Source organism: Calonectris borealis, chromosome 3 (assembly GCF_964195595.1).
Source record: "Calonectris borealis chromosome 3, bCalBor7.hap1.2, whole genome shotgun sequence".
Classification (NCBI taxonomy): Eukaryota; Metazoa; Chordata; class Aves; order Procellariiformes; family Procellariidae; genus Calonectris; species Calonectris borealis.
In genome coordinates this window covers 128524205-128539215 of record NC_134314.1, presented here as the reverse complement: position 1 = coordinate 128539215, position 15011 = coordinate 128524205, and the positions used below count along the sequence as shown (strand labels likewise).

The 15011-nt window shown below is 41.2% G+C and overlaps 1 protein-coding gene across 9 annotated transcripts in view; it reads right to left on the bottom strand.

The window, feature by feature from the left end:
- Positions 1-15011, bottom strand: part of RALGAPA2 (Ral GTPase activating protein catalytic subunit alpha 2) — a 135695-nt gene that overhangs the window by 34998 nt on the left and 85686 nt on the right. The gene's annotated exons all lie outside the window — the stretch shown is intronic.

The following is a 15011-nucleotide window of genomic DNA, read 5'->3' as shown; positions in this document are numbered from 1 at the left end:
ATGTAGATCTTCTCGCATTGTAGAAGACTTGTGTCAATCAGCCCGGAGAAGCAAACACTCAGGAGCTACCCTGTTTGATCTAGACAGCTCCCTGCTCAGCAAACCGTACAGAGAAGCACTTCCAGAAAACAAGGGCACACGCCAACAGCACGGTACTACCAAACGCTGCAAGAACGCCTCAGCGATACAGCTCTCTATACCCTCTCCATCAAGTCATTACTTCTTGCAGCGTAACACCGCAGACGGGACGACTTTCATTACCCTTTTTCCACTTAGGCAAAACTTACTTTTATTCTGTTCCTTTAAAGAAGCAGCTAAAAGGACAGTACAGATAATCAGAACTCTTTAAGTGCGTTTCTTTAGCAGATACACACCTAGAAGATGGTACAGCAGCTTTGGAGGATTGCTGCAAGATAGTTACTCACGGACACACATCCAGATGGACCTGCACCTGAATGAGAGGGAAAGAGAAAATGAGTGAAGGGCAAGATGTTTCTCCTCTCATTCCTTCATCAGGATGCTCTGTTTGCTGCTAAAATTTCACCAAGATTGTCTGTATGTTTTTTTTCTGCTGACAACGTGTTAAACTGTTGAGTCCAAATGCTTGCGGAGAGCAGGAAAGGGACTGCACAGAAATGACATCTCAGAATTTTCATGTAAACAGAACTGCATCCTCATAACTATCAGCTTGTAAAGGAATGGCATGATTTTATAAAGTACTGAATGAATTGGTTCCTAAAAAAAGCCTAATTCATTTGGTTATAACTCAATCACAGCCAGTGGAATGACATCTCGGAAGAACTTAAATAACATCACGGTCTTTGACTTGCAGAACATCACCAATGGAGAAAGCGGAGGCACCAAAGCTGAGCCGCACAGACCTGATACTGGCACAAACTGGCACATTCCCAAACAAAACACGTGCACTTCCCAAAAAGCTTGAGAAGAAACATATTTTTCTTACAGATGTGTCAGCGACCTGAAAGTTAAACTTCTTCAGTTACAAAAAGGAGCAGCGGACCACATTTAGATTCGCCTAAATGGACTGTTAAAGTGTGGGGTCAGCAGTGAGAGGATGAGTTAGCGTATGGAAATATCGGAAAAGGAATTAAAAATAACCGTTTTGGAAATCTCTTTTTTAGAACAATGAAAACACTTGACATTCATGTTAGAATTGGTCCAAAAGAAGACAGTGGCATGAGGAAAACCCGTGCCAGAAGATTAACATGGCCGAGAACTGACACGACATAGAAAAGTTTGCCTGTGCCTTACCTTAGACACCCATGATGCTACAGAACAGCACACTGAAGGTACAACAAAAAACAGGGGCTCTTTACACTAATTTCGCAAATAAGGTCTGAAATCTAGAACACAGGCAATACGGTTCACTTTTCTAAACTCGGTGGGTTCAGCCCCATACCCAAGATTTTTATTTCACTTCATATTTTGCTTCTCCAGGATACAGCCTTACTCAAAGCACTGGCTAAAACGCATACTGGGGGAGGAAAGAATGACTGGACCAGACAGATGGTCTGCCTTTGGATGCTGAAAAGGATTTTGAGAGAGTTGAGTAGTATGACTTAATTCTTGTCCTGAATATTTAAGGTAAACACAGATCAATCCAAATTAGATAAAGCACAACTACGGTACTACAATACTGTGCCGTATCTAAAAAACAGCAACAGATCATGAATGCAAAAATGTCCTTGGAAAAAGTGTCCTTTTTCTCCTTTACTAATCTCTCTAGCTCCAAAGTCGGTCATGATAGTAATTTGACATTCACATTCAGCACCACTATTTGACTATACATTCTTAATATACAGAAATCTTCTAAGACTGTTTTTCTTGAAAATCCTGACACTCTTGAAATACTGCCTCTTCTGTCTGATCAGGGAACAGAAACTTTCATTTTTAAAAAATGCAACTATTGATTCATTCTGTATAAATCATTAATTCAGCATGTTACTGCACAGTTAAAACGCACAGAGGTAAAGCAGCAGAAACACTCAAAGTATTTAGGAACTTCTTTCCTACTGTTTTCTCGCAATTCTGGACCATTATTACAATAGTCTCTATGATAACTCCATCCTAAAATCTTATACTGAATACTGCAAAAAAACCCCAAAGCTGTCTCAGTCCTGATGCTCTAAATGTAACAAAAAGATGAAATACAAGGAAGGAAAACGTGTGTCTGCATGTGTTGTATTTCTAAAATTCTTCCAGTAAGTGCTAAAATGAAAAATGAAACATTTTGTTTACTTGTCTCTGTATATCTTCTTCAGTGATACAAGGGAAGATTAAAAATTGTTGTTTGGGGCATTAAAGTCCACGTGAGCCTTTTATTTGTAAACACCAGTTTTACAGATACTGAAAAACAAACTAAAAGTAAAATCTCTCCACTCTGCTTTCTGAGATCCCCGTACTTCGTATGTTGACTTTTGGGATTCCAAAATGCATGTTGCTGTGGTATTTAAAAAAACGGAAATGCTGGCATGCAAATCCTATTCAACAACTTGAGAATACTAAGGGCTTTTACAAGGCAAAGAACACGTTAAAAGTTCATTAATTAAACAGTGCTTGTGAACAGATGGAATGGCTATCTGGGCTCTAATTACTGTAAGTTGGTACAGAGGTTCGCAGCCCTTAATGAGGTTCAATAAAATGAATGATTACACATCAATCACAATTAGAGAAACCTGTAAGATGAGCTGAATTATCATGGCAACAAGTCATAAAACATGGGAGCACAAAACCCAACAGGCTCTGCGAAAGCCTGTAAAGAAAAATTTTCTGAATTGCAACAGCTCTTCTGGATTGGAATGACGCCTCTCTACTGCCAACCCCATAAAAACGCTCAGGGATTTAACGATAAGGGTTGCACTGTCCCTCTCTGACATCCTGGAGGATTGATTAGCCATGGGAGAAGGCAGGGCAGTACCTAAAGGGTTAGCAACGGCAAAGCAAACAAGGCCATGATCTGAAAAATAACCAGTTACGGAAATGAGGAGAAGAGGAACCCTTTGTCGCACATTAAATACGTTGTTGAAAATAAAGACACAGATGTTTCTTTTTATTTTCCCAGTGAAATGGAGATGTCAAACATCAGGTACAGAGGCTGTTTAAAACCAGTACCACTAGAAAATGCAGCTATGTATAAAACTGTAGTTGAGGCTATTCAGACCGATATGTGTGGGTGTAACTGCTATTCCTACAACTCCAAAACTTTAAATACACAGAGTTTTACTTAAAAATTAAGGACAGAAAAATAATCCCAGCCACTTATGCTGGCAGCGGGGAAAGGAAGGTGGTAAGATGGAGACAGAAATTAATAGTAAGGGGAGGAGTTCACATATGATATGTGAAGTCTCTGAACATCAGCTTCAGTGCTCGTTCCCCAAAGTAATGCTCTATACTTCCATCATCTTTGTACTGCTGCACTTCCATCGCCTGAGTGGTGTTAGTCTGGCAGACACAGCCCTTAAAAACTCCAGCAGTCAACTTTCAATACCAGGAAGTTAATTAGAGTCACAGGTACGGCACAAGTTAAGGTAAGATCTTTCAGGAACAAGAGAAAAGAAAACTGCACGCTAGCTTGAGGTTCTAAATTTTAATGACTTCACTTTCATGATGCTGCATTTTCGGTATCAAGACTTTGCAGCAATGAAAAACTGAGCTAACCCCAAGTTTGTTTATTACAGTGATAACACTAAGATTTCTAAGTGAAATAACTGCTACTTGAACAACACTACTTTGCCCAGCTGAAAGGCGGGCAGGAGAATGCCCATTTTGTTTAAGGAAGCCAACAAACTGTAGACTAGCAAGGTTTTATAAGATCATCCACATTGTTACACAGGTGAAAATGAACGAGATGGATAATCCTAAATAGGTACAATAAATCTAGCTGTTCAGCAGAATTACAGTTACAGGTTCTCAAAAAAACCTGGCCCAAGCCAATTCAGAGAAAGTATTAAAAAACAGCAAATGAACTGAGGTTTTTTTTAACAGAAAATGCTGTATATGTACTAGATTTTACTTAGCATTAGATTTAAGAAATCATTACAAGCCATCTGCTCCTGTTTATACGCTAGAACCCTGACAGTTAATCTTACTGTGAAATATACACAAAAGTATGATACTGAGGAAAGAAAAAATACAAATTAACTATGCCAGCCAATAAACCCACTATGAAAAAGTAGCTTTCTCCTATTCCTCTCTCTTGCTGTCTCCACGTTTATGTCCCCAGCCTAATAAAAAAGTCCTCAGTAACAGGATGGCTTTAAAAGTTTTTCAAATGCATGTAGAGGGAAAGCCTTTCCTCTTTAAAGAATGATATAAGATTATGGTGCGACCCATTAAAGTAGCTTTTATATAACAGGCACAAAAATTATGCGCGTCGTCCTCTTAGTATCAGATGCACAGAATCAGTCAGGCTGGAGGGATGTCAGGAGGCGATCTAGTCTCGCCTCCTCAAAGCATGGTCAACACTGAATTCAGAAGCTTATTTTTACTAAGATAAACAAAGTACTTAATTCAAAGCTAAACCTAAAAACATTTTTCCTGTTTAGAAAATGATTTCTTAACTTTTGAATGAAATGATTGCAGCATGTACGGTTCAGGAAAAACATACACTGAAGTCAGGTTTTCTTTAAAAAAGAAGAAAAGTTTGAAAAATGATGTAAACCTATATTGGCGGTTACACATCTGTATTAACGCAAGTGCCCGGATATTTGGGGATGCGCACATGAAAATGCCCACGTGCACAACTAGCTGGTCTTCTGCATCCTGTGCGCCTTCTCTCCACCCGTGGAGAGGTGAACGCGCGGTTTCAGGGACAGGGGAACTGCCTTGCTGGATGGAAACCGCAGTTCCTGAGGTCAGCACCCGAGCTTCGGCCGTGGGGAGGACGCGGTGCATCGCGCCGGACCCGCTGGCAACCGCACAGCAGGCCGGCGTGGAGTCGCCAGCCCCACAAAAGCTCTCAAACTATCCCCTAGTAAAGACTTTCTGAGGCCAGGACTTCTCCTTAAAAACATTCCCCGCAGGAGCGTTAACCTTGATGAAGCACTGCCCGCAGAGGCTTCCTGTAACAAGTTGCTCATGGGGAGCCCGAACCACCGAGCTCGGCCACCTTCATCTTTCACCGCAGGTCCCTTTGTTCCTTTGTTGCGATGGAGGGAGCGGGGAGCTTCCCGCCGCGCCGCCCGCTCCCTTCCCTACTGCTCATACTTCTCCTATGCTTTTTGTCTCGTAACAACAGTAAGCAAGCCCCAGCTTTTCACTCTCTCTTCTAACGAGTCTTTTCATGACCTATATAATTCCACATTCATACAGAGTACCCGTGTACCACGCAACCAGGATGTGCTTTAGTTTTCTCCAAATTTTGCAGTTTAATTTGATGATTATGCTGTAAAAATTAAGATGCATCCTTTTAACTTAAATGACTCGGGGTAATTTAACTTAATTTTATTAAAACGTAGAAGCGATCGCTGTACGTTCTGCACAAAGGAATTAGACTGGAAGGTTAAGAATCGGCATCAGTGATACCAGCAGCTCCCTCTAGTTGGAAAGTGTATTATTTTTCTCCCTGAAGAGCTAGTATATAGGAAAGATAGCCAGATATTACAAGCTGCTTACAACAAGCGGCTTGGTAACTCGCGCTGTAATATACGATCGTTGTAGATCTACTAGCTACATTGCTTTGATTCTCTCTTAAATGAAAATAACTTTTTATTATCTGTGCTGACTTCTGACTATTTTTGCAATATGTAACTACCACAAAATTAAAAATTCCCAACATTTGACAATGAATCTACTTCGGAACAAAAAAAATTACCGTATGTTAGAACAGTGATTTGAAAACTGTGTTTTACTGAAGTTTAAAGTAAGTGTTAGAACTTGCATATGCTTTAAATAAATATAGGGTTTCATATATTGATCCAGAAGCCACCTCCTTACATTTCCAAGGCTTTGAAACTAAAGAAGAGGCTTTTTAGCCTGAGGGGTTAAAAGTGTGGGTGTGGAAGTGGGCTTTTGTTAGAAAAATTAGCAATGCTATGAGTCATTGTGCATTAGCGGCAGAATAGTTTTGCATCTTGTATGAATCCAGACACCATATGCCATGCGAGGGCCTGCTACTTTATGCGGTGCCGCTGCTGACGGGCGGCCACGTGGGCATCCCCAGCGGAAAGGCTGTCTGCGCGCGGCGGCGAGCGCAGGAACCCGGTGATCCGAACACGCTGGACATTGTCGCGAGCAGCAGGAACAGCTGGTAAGCTAGCAGAGCTCGCAGAGCTCGCAGAGCCAGCGCGCCGCAGCGGCGGCGGCCAGCCAGCATGCTAATGAGACGGCGAGCGCGCACAAAGCCCGCCGCAGAGGGGATCAACCCCGGTGCTGTCGGGTCCCGGGCGGCCCAGATTTTGGAGATTTTAGCCCGCTCCTCGAAACCGCGTTGCCGCGGCTCCCCTGTGCCGCGGCAAGGGCTCGGGGCCGGGCGCCTTGCTCTGCTCAAATACAAATGTCATCTTCGTTCTTGCCAGCAATGCAGCAAGTGGGGCAAGACGACAACCCTTCGTCAGGCGAAACTCGCGCCGAAGCCAATGTATGTTTTGTCCGTGTGAGGACTGCACAGCCCGAATTAAAGTCCATTCAGGTAAAACTCTACTTTCCTTTTTTTTCCACTCATTTGTGACAAAAGTCAAACAAAAATAACCCTAGGAAATCCAAAGTGCAAGTAAGCATTCAGAAGCAAGTTTCCAAAAGATACAACGAAGGTTTTAGCTACACAAATCCCTTCAAAGTTAACAAGGGCGGATTAGCAAAATCATCAAAACTTACTTTGAAAATACAAAGAACACAAACCCCTTTAATTCGTCTGGTGTGTAAGCGGAAAGAAAAAACGCACCAAAAACCCCTGTAAGGTTGAATGAAGTACTTAGTAGTAACCTGAATATATCAATTTTGCTTCTGTCAAACTTTAAAGAGAGCCTCTCATTAAACACAAGTTAGAGGTTCTTTGTCTAATACGACAGAAAACAAAACACCGAGCGATCTTATACAGTAAGATATCTTACTTGAAGAGAGTGGGAGCTTGAGTTCACACCTTCCTATGAAAGGTACGTTTACTAGTTCGTTATAAACAAAAAACCTATACCACACTGACTCGATGTTCGTTATTGCAAGTTAAATTGAAGGCAGACTTCCATCACAGACCTCCTGGAAGCCCTTTGGGAAGGGCATGGTTACGCTAAAAAAACTGCACGTTTAATAAACTTGTTTTATTTTTACGGAGAATAACAGAAACACTCTGATGGCTGTCAGCTTGACCAAACTCTAGGTATTTCACGAACAACGCCACCAAAGCCGTCAGACTGCAGGCGAGCGAGAGATAAGCGGCCAGTTAATCTAGAAATGCCGCCAACGTCAGGCTGCTATAAGCACCCCGTGAATACCTACTAGCTATCGGCCACTCGTTACAAACCTCACCATCTGTACATTTCCCTCTTCAGCCCTTGCTCATGGTGCTCTTCGCAGACTGGCAGAGAAATCCATTGCATTTTGCTTGTGATTATACGAAGAACTACATTGTGATTTTATAGATTTAAACTGGATAAACATTACTCCCAGCAATCTTAAGAGTGGCAGTGGTACACGAAGCCTTTTGCACAACTCAAGTTTGATCCGGCGCCAGGACGCAAGTTTAAAGCAGCACTTGAATAAAACCCCCAGTTTCCTGCAAAATTATTCATGAACAAATAAAATATTACTGATGAAGAAATGGAATAAAGAAACCAAGTGTTTCATTCAAAGCAGCTTCTCCATGGCAGAGGAGAGTTAGGATTCAAATTCCCAACTCTCACTCCTGATCTGCTGCTTATACTTTATGTACTTATACTTCCAGCAAGATCTTTCCAGTCTTTGGTAGGGGGCTAAAGAGATATGGCTGTGTATTTTAGGAAGCTTGTTTTCAATTAGTGCACATGTACATCATTTAACAAATCCAAAGTTGAGTTTGGTTTTGTTTTTTTTTTTTCTATTTCTGACATGTATCACACAGTGAATTCACTTTTCATTTAAAAAAACATTATATTCATGATATCACTTAACCACAGGTTCATTTTTGGAACTACCCATTAAATCACTTAGCAAATAAAAGCCTTTAAAACTGTTGGGGTTTATTTACTCTTACTGAAGAGTACAGTTGCTGCAGAGAGATCACCATCAGGAGGGGCAGCAGTTAATGCCGTTTGAAACTCTGCTACAGAATTAGCTTGGGACTTTCTCAACAACCCTCAGTGATCTTTACAGCTTCCAGCCGTGGAGAAGAATAATGATGCCCCATGTTATAGCAGAAAACTAAATTGTATTGTTAACATGCAAACTCCACTGCTGCCTCCCTTGCCTTCTGTAAAACGGTGAAGCTCACCAGCAGTTCACAGCAACGCCTATACCAGACGTGTGTCTCACAAGGGACTACGAAGAGGGACAGGTAGGTACAGATGCACGCACAAAACCAGAGACATTTAAAACCATTGTGTCTGTACATCGTTCAGCAGCATGTGAAGTTTAAATCCCCAGAAGCATTATATACTGTTTATATATTCACAAGCGGGATGCAGTAGATTTCTCTGCTAGTCTATGAAGAGCACTATGAATAAGAGCTGAAGAGCCGCCTCCACAATCCCATGTAATGCCACCTAAAAGCTTTGCCTCGCATGACTTATTACAGGCTGGAGCAGATTAGAGGCATCGATCGCTGCCTGGAGAAGGTTCTTGCTGCGAGGAGGGAAGGCAGCCGCAGAGACAGACAGCCCGGCCATCGATCCGCTCCAGCGGGGAGCTGCGCTGCAGAATGAAGGTCAGTGCTGCTTTACACCACCCCGCACAGCCACCGCCGCGTCCATCAGCATCCCTCAGAGACTGCTGCGACGGGACCAAATACTTCTGTCTGAAACTCAACCCTTGTGCGAGGGCTGGTTACAGCAACCGCCAGAAAAGCGAAGGACGGCAAGTTAAACCTGCTGCTCTCCGCAGACAAAGCAGCAGAGGACTGACTACAGACAGACACTCCTGCGAGCCAGAAGCGATCACTTTGGCAGAAAACTGTCAGATGCCATGTCATATAAATTGTCACAGCTCCTGTGACACACGCTTTAGAATTTCATAGTAATTTCTAACAGCGTCTATATAGCTTGAGGGCATAACTTCTTTGGATGAAATAAAGGGAATAAATTGTGAACTCTTCTCTAAAAAGGGTAACAACAGGCTTTCTATTTTATTTTCATGGTGCGATCAAACACCCCTTTATAACCAAAGCAGAGTTCTAAATGCAAGCTCAAAAAAGCACATTTTGAAAGGTACGCAAAATGTGTTTTCAGGCATCTGACATTACGTGCACCTACAAAATATATGACAGCCATTCACACCATAAAGTCCATCACAGCAAATATCTTTCTTTTTTAGTCTCTGATAAAGCAGGTAAGCAGATCAGTCGCTCTACCTTAAGTTAATCAAAAATTGGCTTAAACCAACAAAAGGAATTAATTCAGAATTCAAAGTTGATTTTCTTTGCTTAATCTTCTTGATTCTAAACATGACATACTAAAATATAGTAGATGTGTTAATATCTGAAAGCAACATAATGAATTAAAATTATGGATATCTTTTTTTGTTACATATTTAGACAGTCTGTTGATTTTATCCTAATGAACTACTTGTTTGCTATAGTTAACTAGGCATACCATATTCACTACAGTGGATGAAACTTTAAGAGTTACTCATGGATCAAATTACTTCTCCAAAGTAAGGGCTGTGTTTTCTTCTGGCCCACAAACAGGATTCAAATTGTAAGCAGGGAAATGGTGACATCCAGTGCTCAGATATTATGTAAAGCGTATGCATCCTCATCGTGCTCTTTTTTGTTTGTTCTAATGCACAGACACCTTCAGCGTCTAATGCACAGATGCATTACCTTGCAGCAAAGTACTATGAACATCCACGATAAACTTAAGAAGAATTTAAAACTCTCTTACCTTCAGGTTTTCTCTTTGAATGAACAACAAATAATGCAAACAACTTTGGAAACAATACCACAACCTGCCACTGTGGTAATTTTTTTCTTCTTACCAGACTAAGAATATTTAGGTCAGCGCTTATATAATTCTATTTATATTAATGAAAAAGGCAGAAGCAGCACAGCTTATATTAGAGATTTGTTAGGATTACATCTCCAAGAACATTTGCACAGCTACCTGAAATGGACAGTTTCCACGACAAAAATAGTGGCTGACGGACACGAGTCTGCATGCCCACCCCATCAGTTATTTCTTCTTCCCCCATAGAGTAATGCAGCACTGCACTCTAATCAAGATGCTGTAGAAGAGTATGAAAAATATGCGGGAATCAACAGGCAGAATAAGAACAAACGCCTTTGCTTTCCGTAAGACCAAACCAATTTATCCTAAAAGTGAGATTGCTTAAAAAGGTAATTTTGTAATAATCATGTTAATTCTCAATAAACCCCAACAGGAACTAACTCATTCACAGGAAGATACATGTAGCTTAAATTGCTAAGTAAATAATTCAAAGACTATGAGAAATCAGCGAATAACGCAGGAAAGCAGCCAACTGGTGCTTGCACATAGGGACAATTTACACCTTCCAGTAGGTTGCTTACAAAAAGCTGGTGGAAGCTAGGGTAACATTTCAGACATGTCAGAATCTCTCCTACTTTTCCTCAAATTCAGTTAGCAAGACCAGGTGGGACTGGAAGTACAACAGTTATTTGCAATGGTGGAGGAAAAAAAAAAAGTGGTAAGATACTACAAACACCATCAAAATAATTCTTCAGTTAAAAAGAAGCTTTTTTCAGTAGAAGAGTGGAAACACAGAGATACAGGCATTTACATTCAGGTACATGGGGCCACTTCACAGATCATGACAGCAATTCACCAAAGTTTCCTCTTCATCACTGTGGCCTTATTTCAGAGTCTGAGAAGCTTTTCTTTCCAGTTAAGAAGAGGGCAAAAAGGCTCAAAAAGCATTGCTCCACCTTACACTTAGACAATTTTCTAAAACAAACCAGGTCTGGTACAATCTTTCAGCCAATGCAATTTAAAGAACAGCTGTCTTAGTTGCGAAGATAATTTTGCACTACACTTTTTTTTTTTTAAAAGGAAGATGATAAAAGATCTAAGAATCCAGCATGTTTACCACTATTGTTATTATGAAACATGTAAGATGGGAAAGAATAAGCATCCTGGTAATGAAATTTCATAAGTAAAACCTGAGACCAACTTGCAAATCTCTAAAAAAGAACAATTTAATTCAAGGAGCAAGGAAATGACTCCATTTTGAAAGTCAACCTGGATTCTGGGCAATCAAAATTGCATTTCCCTATGCATTTTAAGGGGAGCTTTTTGCTCTGACATCACGATCCCCAAATCCCAAAGTCTTTTTGGAGACCAACATTAAATTATGGACCAACCAAAGCACCTGACACCTGCAGAGTTAGTTACATTTTCATATTTGGAGGTTTACTAGCACCTGAGCTTAAAAACTGTCAGCTTAAACAGCAGCTGTAAAACAGACCCATAATAAAGCCTTAAATACAAACCCTGTTTCCTGCCCCCCCTCCCTCACCCAGTATTTATCTTTACAGAGAAGACCAGCTCCCAAAGATGTGCGCTACTGCAGCTTAGGGCGACTGGGACTCCAGAATGAACAAGTGTTCAAAAATCCTTTCCAGCATACAACTAATTTAATACAAGCTGGAAGAGAGCACAAAGATGCAGTTTCATATCATCACCCCTACCCTTTTTTGAAATATTCAGTGTTACTGGAACCAGAACAGACCCTTGCTTAGGGGGTCCTGCTCAACCCAATTACAATTACCAAAGCACTGCACCAAAGCACCAAATTACAAATGCACTGTTCTTCATCCCTGCTCTCACCTCCTAAGGCATCCTGCTTACAGACTCGCATTACTCTTAAATACTGACGATTAGCAACCTCTGCTTTAACCGGGCTTAATTAAGAGGAACATTAGTTTTGATACATAATTTTTCGCTTGTGAGATTAGTTGTTCCTTCCTTTCTCCAGCACATAAAAAGGTGGCTTTAATGCTCTCAAAAACTTGCATAAATATACTAATTTTTACACCACAATTTTAGTAAGTTTAAATATTCTTCTTCCTTGTTATATAATTTAAGCCACCTTATTGTTTATGATTGCCGTAAAATACACAGGCATATTTAAAATAAAAATTATTGCCTGAAAAAGCAGACTGGTGAGGCTGCTGAAGCACATTACCTTGCACTCAACAGTTACTTAAGGATTGGGAGGGCACTAATTAGTATGGTCTACAGCCGCTCAGTCTCAATGCTTCACTGCACCAAGAATGAATGTACTCCTGAAAAAATGGTTATTCTGAACATATAGTAAAGTATAATCATCCATGACCACGTAAACATTGCAGCAGTTACAGAGACAACTGAGCTTTAACCGTTCAAAAGACAACTAAGCTATGCACTAACTACCCTGGTTTTGCTCCTGTGTAATGCCATCGCATGCCATTTGATGTACACAAAGAACTTGTAGCCAGAATGGCTTTAAACTAAAGTTTAAATACAGTTAATTATTTTTTAATTAATATTTCTCTTGCTCTAATGAATTCTCAAAACAGAAACAGTTACATAAACATATTTTAAAAATAGATTTAAAAAAAAAATCTGATGTGATCTGCCATAGTTACCTTCCTCATTTTCAAAGAGATTTCCAACAGAAAAATGTATTTGGGCACGACAGTGGAATTTGTGTCATCATGACCAAGCGATTACAGCGCACAGCGAGATTCTCCCGCGGCTCTGCGGTCCTGGTCCCCATGGAAACCGGACTCGGATATTGTCCTCCACTCGCTGGAGCACCGAGACTTGGGAGCCTTTTGTGCCTGATGAGATTTCTTCCACAACCTTCCAGCAACAGACCCTATGCTTCCTCCTGACTCTTTCCTAATTGAGATGCAAATTAATCTCTGTGGCTGATTACACTTCCCTTAAGCCCCTGACAAGTGCAGCTGTAACCGGAGTTTACAGACTTTCCAACAAGTGACTTCAGCTGTCACTACTGGCAAGATGCTGCCCCAGCTCCCCGGCACGCGACCCCGCGCAGGCAGCGCTTCCCGCGGGCACCGCGACCAGCTCATTCCCCTCGCACCTTGCGAGGGGCGAGGATCAGGGCTCTGCTCCGCTCGGAGCAGGGTCCCAGCAGGTATTTCACACCCTGCCGCTGCTCCAACACAAGCACCACGGGCTCAGCGCCTTATCACCGTTCAACCATTTACACCAGATGAAGCGTTCAATCGATTTCCAACCACACTTGAATCAAGAAAATTTTTAGCCGCTAACCCTTATTATGGATGCTGACTTTTAACGTGACCCGTGTGACCAACAGAAGTGGCAGACCACTCCTCAGCTCTGCCTTACGCAAGCTTTTCTGCACGCACCCCAACCGCAAGGTTACATCTAATGTGCTGCCAAACATCATCTGTTACTTTTCCAGGATTATTGCTTTTTATTTCTCCCTTCTACTGAAATTTCTGGAGCTAGTTATTTGCATCTCCCGCCTGACAGAGTTACTAAGCTCTTTCAGTAATGCTCAAATTGCGGGGTCTGCTTTCCCCCTGTTCTCCTCATAGCAGTTAGCAAAGCAAACACCAGAGCCAAGTCACTCACTGCGCGTGCACCCTTGGGAGCTGGAAAGCAGTGTTACTGCGTCGGACAGGTTCAAACACCACCTTTACACATCTTTACATTTACATTCCAATTTCTGGCTCGCTAGAAATTTTTAGTGTATCTTTGTGCTTAGAGGGAGTAATTTTTGTTGACCGTTGCTGTAAGAAAAAAGTGTTTCATCCTCTATAGTAAGAGCTGTGGATAGCTTTCTCTCCCACTCCAGTGTCATCCTGAAGGGATCTTCCCACCACATTATCTTTGTCCAGTTTCAGAAGTTTCTCAATCCACTTTCATTTATCAAACAGACAAGTGGCAGTTGATTCACTACAGATATCGTTGGTGCAAAAGCAGGCACAAAAAAGGAAGAAAAGAATCTGGGGACAGATGCTGTTTCAGCTAGACCTCAAACATATGCTGAGAGGTGGCATGTGCTATCATATTTGTGCTGCTCATGCTTCCCTGGGGACAAGCAGGGACCCAGAGGGAGACCCCGTCGGAAAGCAGGAGCACAGCAGGCTGGTGAGCACTGCTCGCCCACAAAATGTCACAAGCCAAAAGATGAGCGGGATCGGGAATCAGAGGACTCCGACCGGGAGCGAGGTGCTGGGATAGCAGTAAGAGGCAACAGGAGCTCTTCATTCTTGTAACCGCTGTTGCTTATGTTAATTTTACTACGCTGCTATTTTATTATTATACATTGACTATAGAAGCAGATGGATTAAGCTAAATTCTGCATAGAAGAATTTTAGTAATTAGCTAGATTTCTCTCATCAAACAAAAGTGGAAAACTTGGCAAGTTTTGAATCATCTGTTAGGTACTGCCATGGTTTTGCAGCTGATGTATTGCGTTCAACTACTTACGCAACAACCACCAACTGTCTTTGTTTTAAAACGAGCACACAATGAAGTGAATAAAATACAAATTTATTTAACCACAGTGCTACTTTTAATTTCTGACAACTTTTGCAAAGTATACTGGATAAAATTCAGCCTTTTTAAAAAAACCAGTATTTTGAGGATATTTTGTGTTTTAAAAATGTGTCTCAAACTAATTAATCAGTGTTCTTTCAAAGATCAAAACATTTCATTTACAAACTCTTTCTCAAAGTCATATGGTTAGAAAAATACTCAAATCAAAAGCTCCCCAAAGAAAACAAAGTGCAGTGAGTGTTCATCCTGAGATAAGTGATATGATTAACAAAACAAACTATAAAATGTTTCTAGCATAATTATGGCATTATAAGAAAATCCTAGAATAAGTGAAATCCAGTAATAATGCTATTA